This window comes from Halichoerus grypus, chromosome 9 (assembly GCF_964656455.1).
Source record: "Halichoerus grypus chromosome 9, mHalGry1.hap1.1, whole genome shotgun sequence".
NCBI lineage: Eukaryota > Metazoa > Chordata > Mammalia > Carnivora > Phocidae > Halichoerus > Halichoerus grypus.
Window position 1 is genome coordinate 21,433,588 of NC_135720.1, and position 5,596 is coordinate 21,439,183.

General features: G+C 38.7%; 1 pseudogene; it reads left to right on the forward strand.

The window, feature by feature from the left end:
* Positions 1 to 1,451: 1,451 nt before the first annotated feature.
* Positions 1,452 to 1,888, forward strand: LOC118544782 (large ribosomal subunit protein uL24 pseudogene; annotated as a pseudogene).
* Positions 1,889 to 5,596: the final 3,708 nt, after the last annotated feature.

Here is a 5,596-nt window from a genome sequence, read left to right on the forward strand (position 1 = left end):
AAGTTTTTATATTCATTATAATTTGTATTTTTCCTTTTAATTTTTAAATTAATAAACTTTATTTTGGAGGGCAGTTTTATATTTACAAGAAATATTGAGTAGAAACTACAGAGTACCAACCCCCACCAAACTTCCTTTTTCATTAGTGGAGTACATTTGTTACAATTGATGAGCCACAGTTGATACATTATTAACTAAAGTCCATGGTTTGTATTAGGATTCACTCTTTGTATTGTACATTCTCTGGAGTGTGCATGCATGTGTGTGTGTGTGTGTGTGTGTGTGATTTTTCTTGAATTGGGTTTTGACAAATGTATCCACATGTATCATGCTAAATAGTTTCACTGCTTAAAAAAATTCCTGTGTTCCATCTATTCATCCTGCCTCCCCTACCCTTGGTAACCCACTGATCTTTTTATTTTCTCTACAGTCTTGCCTTTTCCAAAATGTCATATAGTTGGAATTGTACAGTATGTATTTTTTTAGAATGGCTTCTTCTACTAGATAATGTACATTTAAACTTCCTCTGTGTCTTTTTGTGGGTTGATAGCTCATTTCTTTTTGTTGTTGAATAATATACCATTGTTTGGATATGCTCAGTTTGTTTATCCACTCACCAACTGAAAGGCGGGATTGCCAGATCATACGATAACAGTATGTTTAGTTTTTTAGAAACTGTCCAACTGTCTTCCAAAGTGGCTGTACCATTTTACATTCCCACCAGCAGTAAATGAGAGCTTCTGTTTCTCCACATCCTCACCAGTATTTGGTGGTGTTGTTGTTTTGGATTTTAGTCATTCTAATAGGTGTGTAGTAGTATCTCATTCTTATTTTAATTGCTTTTTAGTTTTAATAGATAACTTCTAATAATATATTGTTTAATATTTTGAGGTTTTGAACATTTACATTAATTTACATTTTTGATAAAAGTAAATTCAAAGTAAAATTTGAATATCATTACTATACTATATAGTATGAGGTTATATTTGCCAAGATAGGATGAAGAACCTATTTTATTTAACAGTTTAACTTCATTTATAATCTTAAGATATTTAGATATATGGAATGGTGGCATCTATTTGGATGCTTGCCTTGGGGCAGTCCTGTTTGGGGCAGGGGATCACAATTTTTGAAAATCATTGAGAGGTTGTAGACAGTCTCAATAGAAATGTGTACATACACAAATACAGACAAAATTCTGTGTGTCTTTCAGGGATTCACAGACTTCCTAAGACTCATCCAGGTATTCATTCATTTTAGGGCAGCAGCCCCTGCTCTGAATTTCTGACAATTACTGCTCATTTAGTTTCCTGAAAGCACAGTCCCAAGATTTTCATCCTCTTAAATCTTTCATACTTCTCCAGAGGTGTCCATTTCCTTAAGTAGTAATTCCTTCAGCCTGCTATTTAAAAAACATTCAGCACTTCTTTCCTTTTGCTGAAGCGGCCAAAATGAAGTTCAATCCCTTTGTGACTTTTGACCAGAGCAAGAACCATGGAAGGCATTTCAATGCGCCTTCCCACATTCACAGGAAGATTATGTCTTCCCCTCTTTCCAAAGAGCTGAGACAGAAGTACAATGTTTGATCCATGCCCATCCAAGAGGATGATGATGTACAGGTTGTACAAGAACACTATAAAGGTCAGCAAATTGGCAAAGTCATCCAGGTTTACAGGAAGAAATCTGTCATCTACATTGAGCGAGTACAGCGAGAGAAGGCAAATGGCACAACTGTCCATGTGGCCATTCACCCTAGCAAGGTGGTTATCACTAGACTACAAGTGGACAACGGCCATGAAAAGATCCTTGAATATAAAGCCAAATCTCACCAAGTAGGAAAGGAAAAGGGCAAATATCAGAAGAAACAATTGAGAAGATGCAGGAATAAAGTAATCTCATATACGACTTTAAATAAGAACTATTAGGATGAGGGGCACCTGGTGGCTCAGTCGGTTAAGTATCTACCTTCAGCTCAGATCATGATCCCAGGGTCCTGGGATTGAGCCCCACATTAGGCTCCCTGCTCAGCGGGGAGTCTGTTTCTCCCTCACCCTGTCCCTGCCCTCCACTTGTGCTCTCACTTGCTATCTCTCTCTCTCAAATAAATAAATAAAATCTAAAAAAAAAAAAAAAAACCATTAAGGTAAAAAAAAATTCAGCAAACTAACCTCAGGTTAACTGGATCAGACCTATCCTTGCATTGCCTTCATTCATGTAGCCCAAGCCTCTGCCAATTGGTGCAACTTGCTGTTCTCTGAATGTATCTCTAGGCTTTCCAATGTCTCCAAATTTATATAATTTTTCCACCTGAAATTCCCTTTTCTTTATCTCTGCCTACTGAAATTCTACCATTGTTCAAGGCTTCTTGATGGAACCTTTTCTTCCTACCCCACCTATTCTAAAAGAGTCTCTTCTTTTTCCAACTACTCAGAACACATTTGTATACTCATCTTTCATTCCTCCTTCCTTCATTCATTCTATCAATCATACAATAAACTTTGCTGAGCAATCATAGTACTGGGCACTCTACTGGCACAGATGGCTCCTGCTCTGGAAGGAGATTTCAGGTGAACAGGAATGCATCTAAGGGACCGGATGAAGGCCTAGGCTGGAGGGCAATACAATGCAGAGATTAAGAGTAAGACCATCTGGGCTCAGAGCCTGGCTCTGCCCATAGTGGCTGGGTGATCTGGGCCAATTTACTTCACCTCCCTCTGCTTGCTTCATTATCTGAAAGTCAAGATAAATAGGGCACCTATGTCACAGGGTCTACATGAGGATTAGTGAGTTTATAAAGATCTGAGGGTTCTTGGCACATAAGTGAGAACTCAATAAATACTATTAATATTATCATTGTGAATGGAAGAAAAGTGGCAGGTAAGAGTAGACTTTCCTGAAAATACATGTCTGAGGAAACCCTCCACACTACTCTGTGTTCTCTAATGCTTGTTGAAGAAGATTAAATAGACAAACACAAGCTTTTGGCAGGGTTTCTTTTTTGAGCTGATTTTGAACTGGCTATTTGTGTTTCTGATGCATTTGATGACTTCTGTCTCTATAGTCAACTTATTGTCTCTTGACCTAAAGAGTGGCTTTCAAAGGTCACTACTACCACTTGAGTTGGTTTTGTTTGTTTGTGTATTCATTTTTAACTACTGTAGACCTGATAAGTTTGCAAAGAAGTTTTAAAATTTTTAAAAGGCTTTTCTATGAGGCTGTACTAACACTTTCTCCTCACAAGGCAGGGCCTTCATAAGAGTGAAGTCAAAAACTGATTTTTAGGATGACGGGTCACAGAAAGTATAGGTTACAGAGTCAGCAAGCAGGTAAATGGCCTTTTAAAATATTATAAAGTATTTTATTAAAGTTGGAGTGTTTGGAAGCAAGTTACTTGCTTTTAATTTTATGGGGTGTTAGCTTTCCTGGCTGGATAGAGTGAGCAAGTTATTTAAACTTCCTGGGTTTCAGTTTCATCATCTGCATTATGGGGATAATACCTCTATTCAGGGGTAAATAAGATGGTGTACATGGAAGTGCTTGAAAATAGGAGGAAAGAAGGGGGGGGGTGGTGAGCCCTGAATGAACTCCAAAGAAATAGCCAGAGATTTATGCTTGACTTTTTAAACTTATACTTAAAGTGAGAGTGCACTAGAGGAGTATTTTGTTATGACATTGACTTTATGAGTTTAAATCCACCAACTTTTTGAACTAAGTTCATGAGTGCTTTGACTTTGTTGAGCTGCTCGCTTTCTTACGTTATTACTTGAATGACATATCAACCCATTATTTGCGTTCACCTTTCAAATAGTCGAATTGCATTTCAGTGCCTGACCATGAGTTATTGTGACTCAGAACAATTAAAGAAGTTTGACTACATGCAGAAAATTTATAAGTCGCAGAGTGAGAACATGGCAGATTTCCATAAATCACTTTTATTGAGAGTTGAGTCACTCTTTGCTATGAAAATAATTTATAGGGCAATGTTCCATTTGAGGAAAAATGAAAATTAATGGCATTCATAAAGATGATGATGAATATGTTTCAACACCAGTGGAAAAGAACAAGTTTCACAAAAAATGTAAACCCTACACCATATTGTTTATCATCATAACTATTCCAAGCTCTTTGGTAAATGTTAGGAAGTTTGGCTGAATTAGATATCATTCACTGAGCTAGCTGTTCTCTGTGTGCATCCCAGACCCATTTTGAGCCATTCTGTCTGCTGCTCTGACTCCCAGGAGGCTTTAGCAGGAGACCCAAAGGATGAGACGGAGTTAGGGTATTTCTTTTTGGGGGTGTTTTTAAATTTTTATTTATTTATTTTAGAGAGAGACAGAGAGGGAACACAGGTGAGCAGGAGGAGGGGCAGAGGAAGAGGGAGAGAGAGAATCTCAAGCAGATTCCAAGCTGAGCACATAGCCAGGCATGGGGCTCGATCTCACAACCCTGAGATCAGGAGTCAGAGGCTTAACGGACTGAGACATCCAGGCACCCCTATTTCTTCTGTTCTTCTTTAGGTGATGCTGAGGTTCTGGCTGTCCCTGCTCCTGACCACCACAGCTCCAGTGGAGTTCAGCCTACTGGAGCTATGGGGAAGGAAAGCCTTTCTGCCAGTGCTGTTCTAGAGACCTCAGTTTTCCTTCTTGGTTCTCTTCATTTAGATAAATTTAACAGATTCTCATCAAAATCTCACCTAAAAAGAACTTGTTTTCTGTTGGAGCCAAGCCAGATATATTCTCCATTAAGCAAAGTTTATGAACTTTCTGGGGTATGGATCCCACAACAAACTAGATCTCAATCTACCAAACAAGCGTACTCCTTTTTCCAAATGTTTTTCAGGTATCTTTATCATTATGTTCACTTTATTAAATGTTCTAAAATAAACCAAAACATCACGTGTGGTAGTAAGGCTAAATTATACTTCCCAGAATTCCCCTGCCTATATGTTTCTGTGTAGGGAGGGCCATAGGATAGAGTCTGAGATTTGGGGGAAATTTTTTTTAGCTCACGCATATGGTTGTTTATCTGCTGGATGAGCTCATTGGTGCAAGGCTGAAGCCAGGCTTCTGACTGTTCCACCTCCCCCAGGATCCTCCTTTACCTTGTCTGACTCCTAGGCCAGGTGTCTGTGTGTGTGTGTGTGTGTGTGTGTGTGTGTGTGTGTGTGTGTGATTAGCTCCATCCTGAGGGGCCTCAGGTTCTGCAGGACACTCATACCATCAAGATCTGGGGCAATGAGAACTGATAAGGATTTCAGTCTGTCTTTGTAAGCTCCAGCTTGTTCTTGCTCTTCGCCAATTTACATCCATCTTGCTTTCCTGTCCACCTGTGCTCTGGTCTTTAAGCTCAGGTATCAGCCTTACAGAGTCTGCTAATCCAGCTGTGTAAGGACACTTCCCTGTGTGTGTGTGTGTGTGTGTTTGTGTGTGTGTGAATGGATAGACAGATAAATAGATATATGAAATTAAAATATTAATCATTCCTTTTGTACCTTCCCTTCCAGCACTATAAAGACTGTATTTAACATGTCTTTTTTTCTTAGCTCCTTTTATTTTTTTTAAAGATCTTACTTATTTATTTGACAGAGAGAGAGATA